We start from the raw sequence: 25,155 nt of genomic DNA on the forward strand, positions 1-25,155 counted from the left end.
TCATGGCCCCTAGCATTTCTTACTGAGCATTGCTGAAAAATTAGGCCAAATCAGGAAGCGCAGTCGCTCTTTCAAGACTGGTTGATAGACTGGCCAAGGAAATAGATTTTCCCACCTGGTATTATTAGGTTGTATAACTTTAAAGAGTGACTACCTCTAAAAACCAACAAATTCCCTTAAAACCAGCCTATGTGGCATTAATATGAGTCAGGAACATTTATTCCAGCGTGATCATAGACTACAAAGTGTAAATATGATCATTTTGTTCATAAAGTCAGTTTTGTCTAAAACTGAGTTTGGAACCTCAGTTCGTCACAACGAGTAAATTAAGTTTGGATTACAATTATGTCCACAGATCATGCCCCCTTTTGCCAAACTCCACGTGCAAATCTCCCCTCCGCCCACTTCCCTTCATTGAATGGGGCTCCGTTGTTTCATCGCCCCCAACATGTTCAAACGATCTTGGCCATTTTAGAAAAGCACTATATGGATTAACCATGCAATGCATGCTTCCAGCAGGATGCACAGCCAACTGGTTTGCATGCCCTGCCGAAGGACCCCATCATGCAGATATGGTGGTTGGAGTTTGTTGGTCCCCAGTGGTGGTGAGTATACTGGTAGTTAGACCATAGTCTGCTGGTTATGTATTTGGTTATGTACAGTTGTGGTCAAACGTTTTGAGAATGACACAAATACTAATTTTCACAAAGTCTGCTGCCTCAGTTTTGATGATGGCAATTTGCATATACTCCAGAATGTCATGAAGAGTGATCAGATGAATTGCAATTAATTGCAAAGTCCCTCTTTGCCATGAAAATGAACTTAATCCCCAAAAAACATTTCCACTGCATTTCAGCCCTGCCACAAAAGGACCAGCTGCCATCATGTCAGTGATTCTCTCGTTAACACAGGTGAGAGTGTTGACGAGGACAAGGCTGGAGATCACTCTCTCATGCTGATTGAGTTGGAATAACAGACTGGAAGCTTTAAAATGAGGGTGGTGCTTGAAATCATTGTTCTTCCTCTGTTAACCATGGTTACCTGCAAGGAAACATGTGCTGTCATCATTGCTTTGCACAAAAACGGCTTCACAGGCAAGGATATTGCTGCTAGTAAGATTGCACCTAAATCAACCATTTATCGGATCATCAAGAACTTTAAGGAGAGAGGTTCAATTGTTGTGAAGAAGGCGTCAGGGCGCCCAAGAAAGTCCAGCAAGCGCCAGGACCGTCTCCTAAAGTTGATTCAGCTGCGGGATCGGGGCACCACCAGTGCAGAGCTTGCTCAGGAATGGCAGCAGGCAGGTGTGAGTGCATCTGCACGCACAGTGAGGCAAAGACTTTTGGAGGATGGCCTGGTGTCAAGAAGGGAATGACACAAATACACTTCTCTCCAGGAAAAACATCAGGGACAGACTGATATTCTGCAAAAGGTATAGGGATTGGACTGCTGAGGACTGGGGTAAAGTCATTTTCTCTGATGAATCCCCTTTCCGATTGTTTGGGGCATCCGGAAAACACCTTGTCCGGAGAAGACAAGGTGAGCGCTACCATCAGTCCTGTGTCATGCCAACGGTAAAGCATCCTGAAACTATTCATGTATGGGGTTGCTTCTCAGCCAAGGGAGTGGGCTCACTCACAATTTTGCCTAAGAACACAGCCATGAATAAAGAATGGTACTAACACATCCTCCGAGAGCAACTTCTCCCAACCATCCAAGAACAGTTTGGTGACGACCAATGCCTTTTCCAGCATGATGGAGCACCTTGCCATAAGGCAAAAATGATAACTAAGTGGCTCGGGGAACAAAATACCGACATTTTGGGTCCATGGCCAGGAAAGTCCCCAGACCTTAATCCCATTGAGAACTTGTGGTCGATCCTCAAGAGGCGGGTGGACAAACAAACACCACAAATTCTGAAGAACTCCAAGCATTGATTATGCAAGAATGGGCTGCCATCAGTCAGGATGTGGCCCAGAAGTTAATTGACAGCATGCCAGGGCGGATTGCAGAGGTCTTGAAAAAGAAGGGTCAACACTGCAAATATTGACTCTTTGCATAAACTTAATGTAATTGTCAATAAATGCCTTTGACACGTATGGAATGCTTGTAATTATACTTCAGTATACCATAGTAACATCTGACAAAAATATATCATAACACTGAAGCAGCGAACTTTGTGAAGACCAATACTTGTGTCATTCTCAAATCTTTTGACCACGACTGTACAGTACCAGTCAAAAGTTTGGACACACCTACTCATTCAAGGGTTTTTCTTTATTTTTACTATTTTCTACATTGTAGAATAATAGTGAAGACATCAAAACTATGAAATAACACATCATGTAGTAACCAAAAAAGTGTTAAACAAATCAAAATATTTTTTATATTTGAGATTCTTCACAGTAGCCACCCTGTGCCTTGATGACAGCTTTGCACACTCTTCGCATTCTCTCAACCAGCTTCATGAAGTAGTCAACTGGAATTCATTTAAATTAAAACAGGTGTGCCTTGTTAAAACTTAATTTGTGGAATTTCTTTTCTTCTTAATGCGTTTGAGCCAATCAGTTGTGTTGTGACAAGGTAGTGATGGTATACAGAATATAGCCCAATTTGGTAAAAGACCAAGTCCATATTATGGCAAAAACAGCTCAAATAAGCATTACTTTTAGACATGAAGGTCAGTCAATCCTGAAAATTTCAAGAACTTTGAAAGTTTCTTCAAGTGCAGTCGCAAAAACAATGAAGCGCTATGATGAAACTGGCTCTCATGAGGACCGCCACAGGAAAGGAAGACCCAGAGTTACCTCTGCTGCAGAAGATAAGTTCATTAGAGTTACCAGCCTCAGAAATTGCAGCCCAAATAAATGCTTCACAGAGTAACAGACATCTCAATATCAACTGTTCAGAGGAGACTGCGTGAAGCAGGCCTTCATGGTCGAATTGCTGCAAAGAAACCACTACTAAAGGACACCAATAAGAAGAAGAGACTTGCTTGGGCCAAGAAACACAAGCAATGGACATTAGACCGGTGGAAATCTGTCCTTTGGTCTGATTTGTCCAAAAGGGGAGTTTTGGTTCCAACCGCCGTGTCTTTGTGAGACACAGAGTAGGTGAACGGATGATCTCTGCATGTGTGGTTCCAACCGTGAAGCATGGAGGAGGAGGTGTGATGGTGTGGGGGTGCTTTGCTGATGACACTGTTGGTGATTTATTTAGAATTCAAGGCACAGCATTCTGCAGGGATAAGCCATCCCATCTGGTTTGGGCTTAGTGGGTGATGGAGTGCTGCATCAGATGACCTGGCCTCCACAATCACCCGACCTCAACCCAATTGAGATGGATTGGGATGAGTCAGATCACAGAGTGAAGGAAAAGCAGCCAACAAGTGCTCAGCATATGTGGGAACTCCTTCAAGACTGTTGGAAAAGCATTCCTCATGAACCTGGTTGAGAGAATGCCAAGAGTGTGCAAAGCTGTCATCAAGGCAAAGGGTGGCTATTTGAAGAAACTCAAATATAAAATATATTTTGATTTGTTTAACACTTTTTGGGTTACTACATGATTACATATGTGGTATTCCATAGCTTAGAAGTCTTCACTACTATTATACAATGTAGAAAATAGTAAAAAATAATAACCCTTGAATGAGTAGGTGTGTCCAAACTTTTGACTGATACTGTATATTTAGATTATCATTATCACTATCATAGCTAGCTAGATGGCTAACATTAGCCTACCTCAATATAACTCAGATTTAGCTTGGAAACACAATAACATTTCAAAAGAAGCGAAATAATTAGTTGGAAAACCTTTTGTCATGATTGTGATGTCTCCAGATTAACTTTCGATGCAGTATAACTTTAGTCAGCTAACTAAGATTGAGGGGACCACCGTATTTGAGCTAGCTAACATTAGCATTGCTAGCTATTTTCGACAAACTTTGCTAGTAACAGTAATGGTAACCTTGCCATCTTTCTCAAATAAGTTTGACGATATCATAATATGGCAAAGTTGTTTGCTACAAATGATTTACCTACTTCAGCTAGCTCACCGTATTTCTATGCTACTCTAATTTAGTGTAATTTAGACTAAACAGTCACATTAGCCCATGTCTAGGGCACAAATAAATACTGGATGCAGCTATGGTGGTACCAGCTAACTCATGTCTGACTACAACAGTGTACTAACAACTAGTGGCAACAAACTCAAACCAAGAAAAACAGTTGTTTGCAGAGTGTAATGGCATCACCGACCTGAATCTAATCCAATCTGGAGATTTCTCGAGCTATGTTTATAATTGAGAGATGATTAAAATAGTTGACCATGTTTTTCTGTTAGAGTGATCCCCTGGTCATGAACGGATGCCGGAACCTACCACAAGGAGCAAAGGTGGGTATCGTAACATGTCCAGCAACGTGATTGCAATGGCTTAGCGACCTCCAGAAATAATTTCATGGTGCTGCTGTGCTGTTTGTTGTTACTTGGCTACTTGCCCAACTTTTTGTTTTTTACTTTTAATAACCATTTAATAAAAACTCTGCATTTAACACATTTACCAACTTCTTAGTTTTTTCCTCGCTCAACTTTTTTCATTCAACTTTTTCACCCGGGATGCTTTATCTGGACATGGTTCTGCAGGACCTCCACCAACCGGAAAAGCTAAGTAGTAACATTAACGCTATGCCATCTAATTGCAGTCGCTGTACTCATAATATGCAGGAGAACTATCGCCTTACGATGAGCATAGCGGAGTTGCAAGCCCAGCTTCAGACGCAATCGTTAGGCAAGGGCAATCTAAGTGTAGGAAAGGATGAAACAGCGTCTGTGCCACCAGTAAGTACAGATAGTAGTATAAATCCCCCCGCACAGTCCCCGCAGCCGGACAATTTTCTCAAGGCTTCTGGAAAGAAATGCTGTCGGCATACTCAACCGGTGTCGCTCATTCAGACGACATAAACTTTCAACTGGTTCTCCCCATTAAGCAACGAGTCGGAGTCAGAGGCCGATCCTTCTCAAGTCTCTCCTCCACCCGTTACGGGGTCTGAGCCGCCGAAGCCTCCCCCATTAGCTCTGACAAATTGAAAACCCTAGTCTTTGGCGACTCCATTACCCGCAATATTAGAGTAAAAAAATAATCATCCAGCGATCATAAACTATTTACCAGGGGGCAGGGCTACTGACGTAAAGGCTAATCTGAAGAGGGTGCTGGTTAAGGCTAAAACTGGCGAGTGTAGAGAGTATAGGGATATTGTTATCCACGTCAGCACCAACAGTGTTAGGATGAAACAGTCAGAGGTCACCAAGCGCAACATAGCTTCAGCGTGTAATTTAGCTAGAAAGATATGTCGGCATCAAGTAATTGTCTCTGGCCCCCTTCCTGTTAGGGGGAGTGATGAACTCTACAGCAGTCTCACAACTCAATCGCTGGTTGAAAACTGTTTTCTGCCCCTCCCAAAAAATAGAATTTGTAGATAATTGGCCCTCTTTCTGGGACTCACCGACAAACAGGACCAAGCCTGGCCTGCTGAGGAGTGACGGACTCCATCCTAGCTGGAGGGGTGCTCTCATCTTATCTACCAACATAGACAGGGCTCTAACTCCTCTAGCTCCACAATGAGATAGGGTGCAGGCCAGGCAGCAGGCTGTTAGCCAGCCTGCTGTCAGTTTGGCACCGATGTGGATGTGATGAGGAGTCAGGCGCAGGACACAGAGGTTTAGTCCAACAAACTTTACTATAGTAAAATGAACAATAATCAATACACGACCTCGAAAATACAGAGGCGAGCACAGTACGCAACATGCGTAAAACAAAACATGTAGAGCGCAAAACACGCAGCTCAAACGACACGCGGACAACAACACACAATATAACTAACACAAAACAGGGAACTTATAGGACACGTAATTAGGACACAAACAGACACAGGTGTACCAGACAGACCAAAGCAATCAACACACGAAACATACAACGGTGGCAGCTAGTATTCCGGGGACGGCGAACGCCGAAGCCTGCCCGAACCAGGAGGAGGAGCAGCCTCGGCCGAAACCGTGACAGTACCCCCCCCTTGACGCGCGGCTCCAGCGTGGGATGCCCACGGTGGAACTCTGTCAGGAGGGATGGGTCGAGGATGTCCCTCCTAGGCACCCAGCACCGTTCCTCCGGACCGTACCCCTCCCACTCCACGAGATACTGGAGACCACTCCTCCGGCGCCTCGAGTCCAATATAGTCCGGACCCTGTACGCCGGTGCCCCCTCGATGTCCAAAGGGGGTGGAGGGGTCTCTCCTATCTCCTCCTCTTGGAGTGGACCAGCTACCACCGGCCTGAGAAGAGACACATGGAACGAGGGGTTAATATTTTTGTACTCAATAGGCAGTTGTAATCTGTAACACACCTCGTTCAATCTTCTCAGGACTTTGAAGGGCCCCACAAACCGCCGACCCAGCTTCCGGCAGGGCAGGCGGAGGGGCAGGTTTCGAGTCGAGAGCCAGACTCGATCTCCCGGTGCGTACACCGGCCCCTCACTGCGGTGGCGATCGGCGCTCGCCTTGTGTTGACGGATGGCACGCTGCAGATGGACATGGGCAGCGTCCCACGTCTCCTCAGAGCGCCGAATCCACTCGTCCACCGCAGGGGCCTCGGTCTGGCTCTCGTGCCATGGTGCCAGGACCGGCTGATACCCTAAAATACACTGGAAAGGTGTTAATCCGGTGGAGGAGTGGCGGAGAGAGTTCTGGGCCATCTCTGCCCAGGGGATATACCTCGACCACTCCTCCGGCCGGTCCCGGCAATAGGACCTCAAAAACCTACCCACATCCTGGTTCACACGTTCAACCTGCCCATTGCTCTCTGGGTGGTACCCCGAGGTAAGGCTAACCGAGACCCCCAGGCGTTCCATGAAAGCCCCCCAGACTCTGGAGGTGAACTGGGGACCTCGGTCGGACACAATATCCTCGGGGACCCCATAGTGCCGGAACACGTGAGTAAAGAGGGCCTCGGCGGTCTGTAGGGCAGTAGGGAGACCCGGCAGTGGGAGGAGACGACAGGCCTTAGAAAACCGATCCACAACGACCAAAATGGTGGTATTACCCTGGGAAGGGGGTAGATCGGTCACAAAATCCACCGAGAGGTGGGACCATGGTCGTTGTGGAACGGGCAGAGGATGTAACTTACCCCTGGGCAAATGTCTAGGTGCCTTACACTGGGCACACACCGAGCAGGAGGAGACATAAACCCTCACATCCCTGGCTAACGTTGGCCACCAGTATTTCACGCTAAGGCAGTGCACCGTCCGACCAATACCAGGATGTCCAGAGGAGGGTGATGTATGAGCCCAAGAAATAAGCCGATCACGAACCTCGAGCGGAACGTACGTCCGCCCCACAGGACACTCGGGGGGAGTAGGGTCGGTACGCAGCGCCCGCTCGATTTCCGTATCGACCTCCCATACTACCGGAGCCACCAGACAAGACTCCGGCAGTATGGAAGTAGGCTCAATGGACCTCTCCTCTGTGTCATACTGCCGGGACAGGGCGTCTGCCTTACCGTTCTGGGACCCAGGGATGTATGTGATCTTAAAAACAAACCGGGTCAGGAACATGTTCCACCTAGCCTGACGAGGGTTCAATCTCCTAGCTGCCCGGATGTACTCCAGGTTACGGTGATCAGTTAGAATGAGGAAAGGGTGTTGAGCCCCCTCAAGCCAATGCCTCCACACCTTTAGGGCCTGGACTACAGCTAACAGCTCCCTGTCCCCAACGTCATAATTGCGCTCCGCCGAGCTGAGCTTCTTAGAGTAGAACGCACAGGGGCGGAGCTTAGGTTGCGTGCCGGACTGTTGTGACAGGACTGCCCCAATACCGGTCTCGGACGCGTCCACCTCTACTTGGAAAGGCAAAGAGGGATCCGGATGCGCCAGCACCGGGGCCGAGGCGAACAGGTTCTTCAGCTTGACAAATGCCCTGTCCGCCTCAGCTGACCACCGCAAGCGCACCGGACCCCCCTTTAGCAGGGACGTAATGGGAGCTGCAACCTGTCCAAAGCCCCGGATAAACCTCTGGTAGTAATTAGCAAAACCCAAGAACCGCTGCACCTCTTTTACGGTGGTTGGAGTTTGCCAATTACGCACAGCCGCTACCCGATCTACCTCTATCTCCACGCCAGACGCGGACAACCGATAACCCAAAAAGGAGACGGACTCCTGGAAGAACAGGCATTTCTCTGCCTTAACATACAAGTCATGCTCCAACAGTCGTCTCAATACTCGGCGCACCTGGGCTACATGCTCGGCTCGTGTAGAAGAATACACTAGAATGTCGTCAATGTACACCACTACACCCTGCCCATGCATGTCCCGGAAAATCTCGTCAACAAAGGATTGGAAGACTGAAGGAGCATTCATTAACCCGTATGGCATGACGAGATACTCGTAATGACCCGAGGTGGTGCTAAATGCTGTTTTCCATTCATCCCCCTCCCTAATGCGCACCAAATTGTACGCGCTCCTGAGATCCAACTTTGTGAAGAACCGCACTCCGCGTAATGACTCCGTCATCGTCGCAATCAGTGGAAGTGGGTAACTGTATTTTACTGTGATCTGATTGAGACTACGGTAATCAATACACGGGCGCAATCCCCCGTCCTTCTTCTTCACAAAAAAGAAACTCGAGGAGACCGGAGAAGTAGAGGACCGTATGTATCCCTGTGCCAAGGACTCGGCTATGTAAGTCTCCATAGCCGCAGTTTCCTCTTGAGACAGGGGATACACATGACTCCTGGGAAGAGCTGCTCCGGTCTGGAGATTTATCGCACAGTCCCCCTGTCTATGAGGAGGTAGCCGTGCTGCCCACGATTTGCTAAACGCTAGTGCTAAATCCTCATACTCGGGGGGAATGCGCAGTGCGGGCACTTGGTTCGGACTCTCTACCGAGGTCGCCCCTATGGAAACACCTAGACATCTCCCTACACACTGGGCAGACCACTCCATAAGAGCCCTCTGTTGCCACGCTATGGTAGGATCGTGGGTGCTTAACCAGGGAAGCCCCAACACCACTGGGTACGCAGGAGAGTCAATCAGATAGAACTGAATGATTTCCTCATGACCCCCCTGCGTCGTCATCGTCAGCGGTGCCGTGACATCCCTGATCAGACCCGACCCCAACGGCCGGCTGTCTAATGCATGGACAGGGAATGGAACTTCTACCGGCCGAAGGGGAATTCCTTACCTAGCACAAAATGCCCGATCAATAAAGTTCCCAGCTGCGCCTGAATCTACTAGCGCCTTGTGCTGGGAATGAGGTGCCACCTGTGGAAAACGCACAGGAATACTCATGTGACCAACAGAGAGCTCTGGGTAAGTGGGGCGCCTACTCACCTGAAATGACTCCCCAGTGCGTGACCTGTTGTCCCCTCTCTCAGAAGACCCTCCACAGCACCTGGCCACGGTGTGTCCTCCACGGCCACAGTTGGTGCAGGGGGTGGCCCCCCTCGGGTTCTCCCTCCTCCTCTCTCTAGCGCCAGCACCCCCGAGCTCCATAGAAATTGGCTCGGAGGTGCTGGAGGATGGAATGGACGACCCCCACTCGGGACGTCCGCGGGTGGCCAGCAGGGTGTCAAGCCGGATGGAGATGTCCACCAGCTGGTCGAAGCATAGGTTGGTGTCCCTGCAGGCCAGCTCACGACGAACGTCCTCTCGCAGGCTACACCGGTACTGGTCGATGAGGGCCCTCTCATTCCATCCTGCATCCGCAGCTAACGTCCGGAACTCCAGTGCGAACTCCTGTGCGCTCCTCTTCTCCTGTCGGAGGTAGAACAGACGCTCCCCCGCCGCCTTCCCTTCAGGTGGGTGATCGAAGACTGCCCGGAAGCGGCGGGAGAACTCAGCGTAGGTGATGGTAGCTGCGTCTATTCTCCTCCATTCGGCGTTGGCCCACTCCAACGCCTTTCCGGATAGACAGGAGATGAGGGCGGAGACGCTCTCGTATCCCGAGGGCGCTGGGTGTATAGTAGCCAGGTATAGTTCTACCTGCAGGAGGAACCCCTGACACCCGGCTGCAGAACCGTCATATGCCCTCGGGAGCGAGAGCCGAATAGCACTGGGTTCCGGCGCTGAGAGAGGAGGACTGACCGGTGGTGATGGGATGGTGTATGAGGACGTGGGCACCTCTCCATTAGCCAACCGGTGCAGAGTGTTGGACACCTCGCCCAGAACGATCTCCAGTTGCCGGATCATGGAGTCCTGCTGACTGAGCCGTTCTTCTAGCGACCAGGTTGTCGTCGCTGATCCTGCTGACTCCATAGATGGTGTGTTGTTCTGTCAGTTTGGCACCGATGTGGATGTGATGAGGAGTCAGGCGCAGGACACAGAGGTTTAGTCCAACAAACTTTACTATAGTAAAGTGAACAATAATCAATACACGACCTCGAAAATACAGAGGCGAGCACAGTACGCAACATGCGTAAAACAAAACATGTAGAGCGCAAAACACGCAGCTCAAACGACACGCGGACAACAACACACAATATAACTAACACAAAACAGGGAACTTATAGGACACGTAATTAGGACACAAACAGACACAGGTGTACCAGACAGACCAAAGCAATCAACACACGAAACATACAACGGTGGCAGCTAGTATTCCGGGGACGGCGAACGCCGAAGCCTGCCCGAACCAGGAGGAGGAGCAGCCTCGGCCGAAACCGTGACACCTGCCAGCTTAGTGGAGTCTACAACTAGCACAGTCAGTGTAGTCAGCTCAGCTATCCCATTGAGACCGTGTCTGTTCCTCGATCTAGGTTGGGCAAAACTAAACATGGTGGTGTTCGCCTTAGCAATCTCACTGGAATAAAGACCTCCTCCATTCCTGTCATTATTGAAAGAGATTGTGATATCTCACATCTCAAAATAGCGCTACTAATGTTAGATCCCTCACTTCCAAGGCAGTCATAGTCAATGAACTAATCACTGATCAAAACCTTGATGTGATTGGCCTGACTGAAACACAGCTCAAGCCTGATGAATTTACTGTGTTAAATGAGGCCTCTCCTCCTTGTTACTCTCGAAGCGTCTTGGTGGTTCCAAACTTCTTCCATTTAAGAATGATGGCGGCCACTGTGTTCTTGGGGACCTTCAATGCTGCAGAAATTGTTTGGTACCCTTCCCCAGATCTGTGCCTTGACACAATCCTGTGTTGGAGCTCTACGGACAACTCATTCGGCCACATGGCTTGGTTTTTGTTCTGACATGCACTGTCAACTGTGGGACCTTATATAGACAGGTGTGTGCCTTTCCAAATCATTTTGAATCAATTGGATTTACCACAGGTGGACTCCAATCAAGTTGTAGAAACATCTCAAGGATGATCAATGGAAGCAGGATTCACCTGAGCTCAATTGAGTCTCATAGCAAAGGGTCTGAATACTTATGTAAATAAGGTATTTCTGTTTTCTATTTTTAATACATTTGCAAATATTTCTAAAAACCAGTTTCTGCTTTGTCATTATGGGGTATTGTGTATAGATTGATGAGGATTTTTTATTTTTTTTAAATCCATTTTAGAATAAGGCTGTAACGTAACAAAATGTGGAAAAAGTCAAATGGTCTGAATACTTTCCAAATGGACTGTAAATACATGTTACCATGGAAATGATATCAACTACTGCGAGTTCAATGCCCACAGTCTTGTCAGCTCAGCTGTCCTACAACACAAGTAAGGGATAAACGCTGACGTTCTGTACATTACCTTGGAAATCTTGGACGACGAAGCGGAGCCGAATCACTTTGCGGAGTTCATTTTTCCAAGTTAATGTACAGAACGTCGGCGTTTAACCCTTACTTGTGTTGTAGGACAGCTGAGCTGACAAGACTGTGGGCATTAAACTCGCAGTAGTTGATATCATTTCCCTGGTAACATTTCTGGAAGCGAACCACTCGATTTCGTCCCTGCGTTATATAGGCATCGAACATGTCACCCTCCCTAGGAGAGGGGGTGACCTCGACAACTTATTGTTAAAACGAGAGGCTGCCTGGATCTTTAATTTTAAGACCCTTGCTCCCTTCGTTCTCAATGTAGACTTTAAGCCATTCTTGTGATTATTGTGATTTTGCTATTCATTGTAAATGTTTGTAGGCCTACGTAGCCAAATTGTATTTATGATCGTATGCTATCCATTCATGTTTTTTGTATGTTCTGTGTATCTGTGAATCAACCAATGATATCAGGCCACACCCGGCCATGATTAGACACCTGTGTGTGTCCTTTGACACTATCTAAACTACTGACCCGCAGTGTTTGTCACTATACCCTGATGAAGACAGCTTGTCTGTCGAAACGTTGGTTATTGGGTTATTAAATTATTGCATCTGAGCTTTTTCAAATGTACAGAACTGAGGCATTTATCCCGCTTATACCACAGTTGCCAAAGAAAACAATATGAAAACACACATTTACCGGTATAAAAAAAAAAAGAAGAGAATTCATACTTTCTCATCTTTCGGTTGCTAGAGACGCGACCCCGTTATTCGTTCAATTAGTTCGATATTTACAGACGCGATGCAGTCATTTGTTCTTTATGTTCCGTTGCCATGTTCAGTGGCAACGTTCTTATCCCTTGCTTGCTGCTAGCTAACCAACTACCTACGGCTACACAGTCACTACCTCCGCAGCCAGAATAACAGCAAAGTTTATTCCGTTGCGTTTGTTTAAGCTGTTCATCCCACTTATACCACAGTTGCCAAAGAAAACAATATTAAGCACACATTTACCGGTAGAAATAAAAATGTTTGTTGATATTTTAAATGTATATAAGCAAATACATACTAATCAATAGGATCTGCAGAGGAGAATGGGAGAAACTCCCCAAATACAGGTGTGCCAAGCTTGTAGTGTCATACCCAAGAAGACTCGAGGTTGTAATCGCTGCCAAAGGTGCTTCAACAAAGTACTGAGTAAAGGGTCTGAATACTTATGTAAATGTGATATTTCAGATTATACGTTTAGATTCGTTGCTTTTTATTTTACCAGGTAAATTGACTGAGAACAAATTCTCATTTACAGCAACAACGTGGGGAATAGTTAAGGAGAGAGAAGGGGGGGATGATTAGGTGGCCATGATGGTATGTGGGCCAGATTGAGAATTTAGCCAGGACACCGGGGTTAACGCCCCTACTCTTACGGTAAGTGCCATGGGATCTTCAGTGACCACAGAAATGACACTGGTGGTCATGTCAACACGCTGTATTTTTTCCCAACTACTACAATTGATTGGTGGCGTAGTCCGCTAAAACAAATTGGTTCATAGTTCAATGGTTGGGTGTTCTAATCCCACATGGGGCAGATCTCTTTTTTTTTTCTTCTTCCTAAATCCTTTATTTACAATATTCATCCCGTGCCCACACACTTATAATTCTGAAAAGTGAAAGCATACCTGTGAGTGTGAGAAAGGGGTCGCCCTGGGAGTAGTTGGAGGTTTTTATACAGTACCCAAGACCAAACTGTGAGTTAATTTGACCATTGTAAAAAGAGTTACTGCGTAAAAACTGCAATGAGGGTTGGATTGAGCCCCTAATCTCAATTTTCAAGGCGATGATTGCACTTTTTATCCCAACACAATACCGCAACAAATGTGAGACCACATTTCAAAGATTTTTTTGCGCCCCATGGGGGATACGAACTTACACCACAAGTGGCAATAGATGTCAGGAACTCGCTGTCTAACCACTGTGAGTTAACTGTCCAAAGCCCTATGGGCTCGCAATGCAATGAAAATAATTTTAGTATCAGAGTGCCAGTGTACTTCTAGTAAGTATGCATTAGTGAAAAAGTGTTGTGATAAGGTACAAATATGTTTGCCCACCCACAAAATGAATTTATGAGCAATTCCCCCCACCCACAACTTATCACCTCAATGCATTTTTTTTTATTTTGATTGAAGGGGTTGGGCAAAGGCTGAAATTTGCATTGAGAGCTACCCTTTAATGAGAAAGAGTCCTTTTATTACATGAATTATTCAAAGCTGTTGACTCGCAAGGGGGATCTTATGAAATCATTAAGCTACAGATGGTCTTAATGAGCACGTTCAACATTGCAGCCGGCTTTGAAGGCTTTGATGCTCTCCTACATGGCCATAATCTGGTTCAGACTTCAAATATTCATGATCAGGACGAATAGAAATCAATAAAGTCTGACAGTGCCAGGTCATGTGACAAGCATGAGGTAGATTGGAGCAAACATTACCCTGATAACATTCTGGACATTGTATGGTATCCCATAGGAAGCAATATTTTATGGTGCATAGAGTCACCTTTGGGAACTGACACAAAATAACCCTGCACCCGAGTACTGGCTAGGGAGACCAGCTCAGCATTTCCAGTGCAAAAGACAAGAGCTATTTTCATTACCTTTGCAAATCTGATTTTCCACATCTATTGCCTTGGAGTGTCTGGGAATGGTGCAGTATATAGAGTGTTTTAGTATACTGTATTGTTAGCTCTACTTTAGTAAAAGGAGCCAACAGGCACCATTCTGGAAACTCCTCAGCTTCACTTGGATGGATTTATCCTTGCTGTCGCCCTCCCCCTCTACATGTAAACTCAGAGACAAAACTACAATTCAAGTAGAGGGCCGGCAACCAGCCAAAAACAGTCAGTGGCCAATTTACACCCATGTTGTCCTAAGATGTTTATACAGATGTGCCACTAAATTAAAATACATGCTAATGAGTTTCACTTTATTTCCTAAACTGAACGAATACCGAATTCGGCCCCAACCCTGTTCAGTGGAGTAATGAAGGGCTCACCTTCCGCTCTGCCAGGAGTTTCCTGTAGCCGCTGGCCCCCAGGGTGAGCAGGGTGATGAGCACATCCAGGGTGGGGGAGGCCTGGAGACAGAGGGCAGTCAGCGTCATACTAGAGGGGACAGACAAACACTTTCTAACCTGAACCCTTACTAGGACTGTATTGATTTTGGTACCAATATTGATTCCTCTCAATGATTGGTTTCCTTAATGGTTCCAATTCATATAATGAATTGATAATTATTTTGGCTTTGAATGCTTAAAATCTAGCCCAGTGGTCTCCAACTCCAATCCTAGAGAACTTTATTACAGGTAAAGGGAAGGAATGCGCTCAACTCTATATTCTTACGTAAAAACAGAGAAAGGGCGCTTGAAGTCAACAGTCAATCACATAACAAGGAAAAAAGGGGACTAACACTCACTTTATATAGTTGCAAATTGAAATCTTTGCTTATTGTATTATCTTCTTTTAGGCAACATATCCTACTACAACACATACTAGCCACATGCAGGTCTTTATTGTAGCGTAGCACTAACATACCTGATTTCATGACATGTTGATTATTTGAAACTGGTGTGTTAGTGCTAGGCTGGAATACAATCCTGCACACCAAGTAGCTTCCCCAGGATGGGCGTTAGAGCTAGACCCTGAGCTACCAAAATGAACGAACTTCCAATATTCCAGAGGGGAATTGGAATGTGTCACCAGCATCAGACAGACAGAGACAATACAGACACACAGGAATACAACAGAACACAGACATAATCAATTACACTATGAGCCCTATGATAACAGTAAACTAGTAGCTAATCCAGATAATAGCAACTTTACACAAAGGTTGCAGGCTTGGTTGAAACACATATGGCCCTTAGTGATTTGAAACAGCACTAACCTGGATACATTCTGCTGATCTCCTGAATAAAAGACCCATTGAAACCAGCAATTATGGCACCACCTACTGGAACCATGAAGTTTATGTCCAGGCTTTGTACAAAGGCATCGATTCTTTCAACACGAGCCCCCTAAAAGAGATTATGGAAATAACCAAATGTTGCTATGCCCATGGACAGGAAAAATGATTTTTTTAGGATTTATGAAAGAGGAGTTGGACCATTAGTACCTGCTGAATAAGGTGCATACACTTGGATGACTGCACTCCATAAGCAGTGTTGACAACATGGGGGATGTCATATTTGGCACACATAGTGGCTAGCTCCTCCAATCTGCCAGAACAGAGGAAAGTCATTATCAAATAATGCCCTGGTACTCTTGACCCAACATACACTGTAGTAATGTGGAAGTATGCTTCTGTCAGTAATGTCATGAAGTAGACTACATAATAAACAGTAAGCAGATTATACAAATAACATTTGTTTCCAGTGATACCAGTTATTATAGCACATGATAATTGGACATGGACATTTAATTTGTTACAGCTCTATGTATCCATGATTGGATGGCTTAAGGACTAGGTATACCTGTTGGGGACACGTGGGGCAAAGCAAGAAGTCGTGGAGTGGACACAAAGGATGTTCTCTGCTCCCAGCTCTTGCATCTTACGGTCCACCGCCTCCAGATCTGTTCTCAGCTCATCGCCCTCCAAAATGTTCTCAACCACCACTGGTTCAAATCCTGTTCATGGTTACGACGAGCAAGAGAGTGGTCAATGTTGGGGTTGGACAAGAGTTGCCTTTCAGGGGAGCTACACTGGGATAGCGCAAAAACTGTAGGTTTTTAGCTGCTAAAGTGGACGCGTAACATTTTCTGGCATAAGCAGAGCTCAAGATACTTTATTAAGTGTTTTCAGGCGTGAGCCGTGCGCCGAATTCTTGAAAATAGAAACCGAGAGTAATTTTGCACTGAGCAGGGATTAATGGGAGCGTGTCACGCTCCGCAAAAGTAAGGCCCTACGCGTCAAGTATAGCATGCATACTTCTTAGAAAAGATAAGTAATTTTCAAAACCAGCTGAACCGATAGGTGCATCTATTGCAAGAATAACAATCAGAGCAGGAATGGGGAGTACAAGAAACTGTAGATGGATGGTTTTAAGGGCTTAACATACTTTTATAATGTTACAGAGAGTGGTATTGAACACGGTCATGCTAGCGCCTAACCTGCAGTGATCATGGCTTTGAAGCAGGACTTCTGGTCAATGCGGGGCCAGATGATGTAGCGTGCCTTTGGTCTCTTGTGGCGAAGTGTTAGGAAGCACAGTGTCAGGCTCATCCCGGTTGCCATTGGAACTACGAAACAACTGGCCACACTTCGCACACCTCCAAACATACACAATAACAAACAAGCTAGGAACAAAAGTGTGCACATAGTGTAGCTCTACTACAGAACTGGAGGTATCCATCAGTGTCCTGCAGTTATCAGTAGGCTAAATCCAATCTTAGTTACACACCTGAGAGTTTTAAAATGTCCCGCACAACTGAATTAGTCAGCTTGTTCAGCAGACTGGAACCTGCAGCCTTGGGTTGAATCGCAGCGATGTCACCAGATGTATTAACCTGTATAAAGCAACACACACAGATCTCATGATCATGACTCCACTGAACATGTATGACAAAACAGATGGCTACTTGGAATTTAACAAAGCAATAGAAAATTCCTTTATTTTGAAAAGCAACTTTACAAGCAACAGTTTATAAGAACCTGTAATGTCGTCGGGCCACCAGACTAGAGGCCACTCTGCCCTCCCTCTCGCCAACACCACAGTTTCCCAAGAAGTTGTTGCTGTCCATCACAGCTAGTTCATTCAGGAAGAGTTATGTTGTGCTCTCGTTCCATCCCTCCTCAGGACATTTGCCCTTTAAGGTAGAGTAAGGATAGGCACTACAATAGCCAGTAGCTTCTGTCACGGCTCCTGAATTATGTAGGCTAAATAGAACTGTAAATACATTTGTAGTATCAATCTAAGTTATGGTTGATGTGCGCTCCATCTCCATTCACATCTTACATCATGGGGTGTAATAATTAGTTCAAACCCGTTGCAAACAGTTGCGATTTGCAACGAAAACGAGACAAATTCAGGTAGGTTCCTCCCCGTTTCGTTTGCTTCTGTTTGGTTCTGTTTGGTTCCTAGTGAATACACCCCTGATGTAGTTACTTGGCAAATGTGCATCTGATCTATTCATCTGATCGAATTAACAGAATTCGAAGGACTGTTATTCGGATATTACCTGTTCCAAAAGCTGTCTAATCAGTTGCTCATGACTGCGACGTGCCTGTGAACCCTGGCGAATGTAAGATGCCGACACAATCTTCTCACTTATGGAAAAGTTTTCACTATTCATCTCAACATTTGCTGTCAAAAAGATGAGAGTAGATTAGCATATGCAATTCTAGCCATAATAGTCAGTAGAAACGAACGTGTTCCTCACGAACCTGAAGTACAACCTGCTTCTAACGAGTGGTGTATTCAAGGCTAATGCCGAATCAAAGTGACGCTCAACTCAGTTTCTGCTAATCCTGATTTGGCTACTGGTTATTGTAGTATTTATCATTTTAAATCTGTTTTACCTTTGTAGCTATTTTCACGCTCACATTTTGAATTTTACTTCCGCGTTTTTGTTTTCTTCTGTGTTTATCAGTGGGTGGGGAGCCCAGAAACACAAAATAGCGCCTCCGGCTGGATGGAGTTCTACTACAGGGTACAAACCAGGGGAGAACGAATGCTGCCTCACGTTGAAGATCTGAGGTTCAAGGCCGACCGGTGTACTGCAGGCTGTTGTACAGTGCATTCGGAAAGTATTCAGACCATTTCTCTTTTTCCACATTTTGTTACGTTAGTCTTATTCTAAAATGAATTAAATAAATAAAAATTCCTCATCAATCCACACACAATACCCCATAATACCCCTTTTACTTGTGTGTGCAAAATTATAAAAAATTAAAAACAGAAATACCTTATTTACATAAGTATTCGAACCCTTTGCTATGAGACTCAAAATTGAGCTCAGGTGCATGCTGTTTCCATTGATCATCCTTGAGATGTTTCTACAACTTGATTGGAGTCCACCAGTGGTAATTTCAATTGATTGGACATGATTTGGAAAGGCACACACCTGTCTATATAAGGATCCACAATTGACAGTGCTTGTCAGAGCAAAAACCAAGCCATGAGGTCGAAGGAATTGTCCGTAGAGCTCCGAGACAGGATTGTGTCGAGGCACATATATGGGGAAGGGTACAAAAAAAATTCTGCAGCATTGAATGTCCCCAAGAACACAGTGCCTCCATCATTCTTAAATGGAAGAAGTTTGGAACCACCAAGACTCTTCCTAGAGCTGGTCGCCCGGCCAATCTGAGCAATCAGGGGAGAAGGGCCTTGGTCAGGGAGGTGACCAAGAACCCGATGGTAACTTTGACAGAGCTCTAGAGTTCCTCTGTGGAGATGGGAGAATCTTCCAGAGGGACAACCACCTCTGCAGAACTCCACCAATCAGACCTTAATGGTAGAGTGGCCAAACGGAAGCCACTCCTCAGTAAAAGGCAAATGACAGCCCGATTGGAGTTTGCCTAAAGGCACCTAAAGGACTCCCAGACCATGAGAAACAAGATTCTCTGCCCTAATGAAATCAATATTGAACTTTTTGGCCTGAATGCCAAGCATCTCGTCTGGAGGAAACCTGGCACCATCCTTATGATCAAGCATGGTGGTGGCAGCATCATGCTGTGGTGATGTTTTTCAGCGGCAGGTACTGGGAGACTAGTCAGGATTGAGGGAAAGATGAACGGAGCAAAGTACAGAGAGATCCTTGATGAAAACCTGCTCCAGAGCGCTCAGGACCTCAGAATGGGGCGAAGGTTCACCTTCCAACAGGACAACGACCCTCAGCACGCAGCCAAGACAACACAGGAGTGGCTTCGGGCCAAATCTCTGAATGTCCTAGAGTGGCCCAGCCAGAGGCCGGACTTGAACCCGATCGAACATCTCTGGAGAGACCTGAAAATAACGGTGCAGTGACTCTCTCCATCCAACCTGACAGAGCTTGAGAGGATCTGCAGAAAAGAATGGGTGATATTCACCAAATACAGGTGTGCCAAGCTTGTAGTGTCATACCCAAGAAGACCCGAGGCTGTATTCGCTGCCAGAGGTGCTTCAACAAAGTACTGAGTAAAGGGTCTGAATACTTATGTAAAATGTGATATTTCCATTTTTATTTGTCATTATGGGGTATAAATTGATGAGAGAAAACCCAAATGTAATCAATTTTGAATAAGGCTGTAACGTAACATAATGTGGAAAAAGTCAAGGGGTCTGAATACTTTCCGAATGCACTGTATGTGTACATTTATTTTGCAACGCTCGCGTTAGGTCAGCATGTTAGTTATATTCCGCGACAACACTTCAGTAAGGTAGCATTGCCAGAGATACAGTATTAGCACAGAAAATTGCTAGCTAGCTTACGCTCAAGATAACGTTAGCAAGCTTCCGGATTTTGTAGTTTGTATATATTATGGATCAACATTACAGTGGCTTGCGAAAGTGTTCACCCCCCTTGGCATTTTTCCTATTTTGTTGCCTTACAACCTGGAAATAAAATGGATTTTGGGGGGGTTTGTATCATTTGATTAAACAACATGCCTACCACTTTGAAGATGCAAAATATTTTTTTTTGTAAAACAAACAAGAAATAAGACAAAAAAACTGAACTTGAGCGTGCATAACTAATATGATTTTGTACGTTTGCCCACTGACAAAGAAATGATCAGTTTATAATTTTAATGGTAGGTTTATTTGAACAGTGAGACAACAAAAATCCAGAAAAACACATGTCAAAAATGTTATAAATTGATTTGCATTTTAATGAGGGAAATAAGGATTTGACACCCTCTCAATCAGAAAGATTTCTGGCTCCCAGGTGTCTTTTATACAGGTAACGAGCTGAGATTAGGAGCACACTCTTAAAGGGAGTGCTCCTAATCTCAGCTTGTTACCTGTATAAAAGACACCTGTCCACAGAAGCAATCAATCAATCAGATTCCAAACTCTCCACCATGGCCAAGACCAAAGAGCTCTCCAAGGATGTCAGGGACAAGATTGTAGACCTACACAAGGCTGGAATGGGCTACAAGGCTGGAATGGGCTACAAGACCATCGCTAAGCAGCTTGGTGAGAAGGTGACAACAGTTGGTGCGATTATTCGCAAATGGAAGAAACACAAAAGAACTGTCAATCTCCCTCAGCCTGGGGCTCCATGCAAGATCTCACCTCGTGGAGTTGCAATGATCATGAGAACGGTGAGGAATCAGCCCAGAACTACACGAGAGGATCTTGTCAATGATCTCAAGGCAGCTGGGACCATAGTCACCAAGAAAACAATTGGTAACACACTACGCCGTGAAGGACTGAAATCCTGCAGCGCCCGCAAGGTCCTCCTGCTCAAGAAAGCACATATACAGGCCCGTCTGAAGTTTGCCAATGAACATCTGAATGATTCAGAGGAGAACTGGGTGAAAGTGTTGTGGTCAGATGAGACCAAAATCGAGCTCTTTGGCATCAACTCAACTCGCCGTGTTTGGAGGAGGAGGAATGCTGCCTATGACCCCATGAACACCATCCCCACCATCAAACATGGAGGTGGAAACATTATGCTTTGGGGGTGTTTTTCTGCTAAGGGGACATGACAACTTCACCGCATCAAAGGGACGATGGACGGGGCCATGTACCGTCAAATCTTGGGTGAGAACCTCCTTCCCTCAGCCAGGGCTTTGAAAATGGGTCGTGGATGGGTATTCCAGCATGAGAATGACCCAAAACACCCGGCCAAGGCAACAAAGGAGTGGCTCAAGAAGAAGCACATTAAGGTCCTGGAGTGGCCTAGCCAGTCTCCAGACCTTAATCCCATAGAAGATCTGTGGAGGGAGCTGAAGGTCCGAGTTGCCAAACGTCAGCCTCGAAACCTTAATGACTTGGAGAAGATCTGCAAAGAGGAGTGGAACAAAATCCCTCCTGAGATGTGTGCAAAACTGGTGGCCAACTACAAGAAACGTCTGACCTCTGTGATTGCCAACAAGGGTTTTGCCACCAAGTACTAAGTCATGTTTTGCAGAGGGGTCAAATACTTATTTCCCTCATTAAAATGCAAATCAATTTATAAATTTTTTTACATGCGTTTTCCTGGATTTTTTTGTTGTTATTCTGCCTCTCACTGTTCAAATAAACCTACCATTAAAATTATAGACTGATCGTGTCTTTGTCAGTGGGCAAATGTACAAAATCAGCAGGGAATCAAATACTTTTTACCCTCACTGTATGTCTCTATAAGCTTGGCACATCTAGCCACTGGGATTTTTGCCCATTCTTCAAAACTGCTCCAGCTCCTTCAAGTTGGATGGGTTCCGCTGGTGTACAGCAATCTTTAAGTCATACCACAGATTCTCAATTGGGTTCCAAGATATTTTAATGTTTCCCCTTAAACCACTCAAGTGTTCCTTTAGCAGTATGCTTATGGTCCTGCTGGAAGGTGAACCTCCGTCCATTTCTCAAATCTCTGGAAGACTGAAACAGGTTTCCCTCAAGAATTTCCCTGTATTTAGCGCCATCCATCATTCCTTCAATTCTGAACAGTTTCCCAGTCCCTGCCGATGAAAAACATCCCCACATCATGATGCTGCCAGCACCATGCTTCACTGTAGGGATGGTGTTCTCGGGGTAATGAGAGGTGTTGGGTTTGCGCCAGACATAGCATTTTCCTTGATGGCCAAAAAGCTCAATTTTAGTCTTATCTGACCAGAGTACCTTCTTCCATATGTTTGAAGAGTCTCCCACATGCCTTTTGGCGAACACCAAACGTGTTTGCTTATTTTTTTCTTAAAGCAATGGCTTTTTTTCTGGCCACTCTTCCGTAAAGCTTACGTAACGGCTCAAAGTGGCCCTATGGACAGGTACTCCAATATCTGCTGTGGAGCTTTGCAGCTCCTTCAGGGTTATCTTTGGTCTCTTTGTTGCCTCTGACTAATGCCCTCCTTGCCTGGTCCGTGAGTTTTGGTGGGCAGCCTCTTGGCAGGTTTGTTGTGATGCCATATTCTTTCAATTTTTTATTAATGGATTTAATGGTGCTCTGTGGGATGTTCAAAGTTTCTGATATTTTTTTATAACCCAACCCTGGTCTGTACTTCTCCACAACTTTGTCCCTGACCTGTTTGGAGAGTTCCTTGGTCTTCATGGTGCCCCTTGCTTAGTGGTGTTGCAGACTCTGGGGCCTTTCAGAACAGGTGTATATATACTGAGATCATGTGACAGATCATGTGACACTTAGATTGCACACAGGTGGACTTTATTTAACTAATTATGTGACTTCTGAAGGTAATTGGTTGCACCAGATCTTATTTAGGGGCTTCATTGCAAAGGGGGTGAATATATATGCATGCACCACTTTTCCATTATTTATTTTTTAGTATTTTCTTTAAACAAGCAATTTTTTTCATTTCACTTCACCAATTTGGACTATTTTGTGTATGTCCATTACATGAAATCCAAATAAAAATCCATTTAAATTACAGGTTGTAGTGCAACAAAATAGGAAAAACGCCAAGGGGGATGAATACTTTTGCAAGGCACTCCAAGGCAGCAGCTACTCTTCCTGGGGTCCAGCAAAATTAAGGCAGTTATGCAATTTTAAAAACATTACACTACATTCACAACACACTGTGTGCCCTCAGGCCCCTACTCTATATACTCCTGTACGTGTTTGGATAGTGCGTATGTTATCGTGTGTGTGTATGCATGTGTCTGTGCCTATGTTTGTGTTCTTCACAGTCCCTGCTGTTCCATAAGGTGTATTTTTATCTGTTTTTTAAATCAAATTTTACTGCTTGCATCAGTTACTTGATGTGGAATAGAGTTCCATGTAGTCATGGCTCTATGTAGTACTGTGCACCTCCCATAGTCTGTTCTGGACTTGGGGACTGTGAAGAGACCTCTTGTGGCATGTATTGTGGGGTATGCATGGATGTCTGAGCTGTGTGCCATTAATTCAAATAGACAGCTCTGTACATTCAACATGTCAATACCTCTCATAAATACAAGTAGTGATGAAGTCAATCTCTCCTCCACTTTGAGCCATGAGAGATTGACATGCATATTGTTCATGTTAGCTCTCTGTGTACATCCAAGGGTCAGCCGTGCTGCCCTGTTCTGAGCCAAGTCCCTTTTTGTGGCACCTGACCACACGACTGAACAGTAGTCCAGGTGCGACAAAACTAGAGCCTGTAGGACCTGCCTTGTTGATAGTGCTGTTAAGAAGGTAGAGCAGCGCTTTATTATTGACAGACTTTTGTACAACTACTGTTGTATCAATATGTTTTGATCATGACAGTTTATCACCTCAACTTGCTGAATTTCCACATGATTTATTACAAAATGTAGTTGTGGTTTAGGGTTTATTGAATGATTTGTCCCAAATACAATGCTTTTAGTTTTAGAAATATTTAGGACTAACTTATTCCTTGCCTCCCACTCTGACACTAATCGCAGCTCTTAGTTAGGTGTTGCAGTCATTTCATTCGCTGTAGTAGCTGACGTGTATAGTGTTGAGTCATCCGCATATATAGACACACTGGCTTTACTCAAAGCCGGTGGCATGTCATTAGTAAAGATTGAAAAAAGTAATGGGCCTAGACAGCTGCACTGGGGAATTCCTGATTCTATCTGGATTATGTTGGAGAGGCTTCCATTAAAGAACACCCTCTGTGTTCTGTTAGACAGGTAACTCTTTATCCACAATATAGTAGGGGGTGTAAAGCCATAACACATACGTTTTTTCCAGCAGCAGACTATGATTGATATTGTCAAAAGCTGCACTGAAGTCTAACAAAACAGCCCCCACAATCTTTTTATCATCAATTTCTCTCAGCCAATCATTAGTTATTTGTGCATTTGCTGTGCTTGTTGAATGTCCTTCCCTATAAGAGTGTTGAAAGTCTGTTGTCAATTTGTTTACCGTAAAATAGCATTGTATCTGGTCAAACACCATTTTTTCCAAATGTTTGCTAAGGGTTGGCAACAGGCTGATTGGTCGGGTATTTAAGCCAGTAAAGGGGGCTTTACTATTCTTAGGTAGCAGTTTCTAGTAGGCTTAAATTGAAAATATGACAAATAGGAGCGGCAATATCGTCAACTATTATCCTCAGGACTTTTCCATCCAAGTTGTCAGACCCCGGTGGCTTGTAATTGTTGATAGACAACAATATTTTTTTTCACCTCTTCTACACTCACTTTACGTAATTCAATATTACAATGCTTGTCTTTCATAATTTGGTCAGAAATACTGTAGTGTCTTATACACTATATTAGGCCCAGCCTTTGGAACGTTGGTTTTCCTACTGTAGATATGGCTACTATATT

The 25,155-nt window shown here is 45.0% G+C and overlaps 1 pseudogene across 1 annotated transcript in view; it reads right to left on the reverse strand.

Moving 5' to 3' along the window:
* Window positions 1-18,097, reverse strand: part of LOC311112819 (O-phosphoseryl-tRNA(Sec) selenium transferase-like) — a 38,844-nt pseudogene extending 20,747 nt beyond the window's left edge. Inside the window, exons 1-8 of the transcript in view lie at window positions 17,984-18,097; window positions 17,444-17,611; window positions 17,206-17,311; window positions 16,916-17,074; window positions 16,279-16,432; window positions 15,921-16,023; window positions 15,689-15,822; window positions 14,803-14,911 (exon numbers count right to left, since the gene is read on the reverse strand). The product of the transcript in view is annotated as an O-phosphoseryl-tRNA(Sec) selenium transferase-like (transcript). The remainder of the gene's footprint in view (window positions 1-14,802; window positions 14,912-15,688; window positions 15,823-15,920; window positions 16,024-16,278; window positions 16,433-16,915; window positions 17,075-17,205; window positions 17,312-17,443; window positions 17,612-17,983) is intronic.
* Window positions 18,098-25,155: the final 7,058 nt, after the last annotated feature.

Source organism: Coregonus lavaretus, assembly GCF_964263955.1.
Source record: "Coregonus lavaretus genome assembly, chromosome: 39".
Classification (NCBI taxonomy): domain Eukaryota; kingdom Metazoa; phylum Chordata; class Actinopteri; order Salmoniformes; family Salmonidae; genus Coregonus; species Coregonus lavaretus.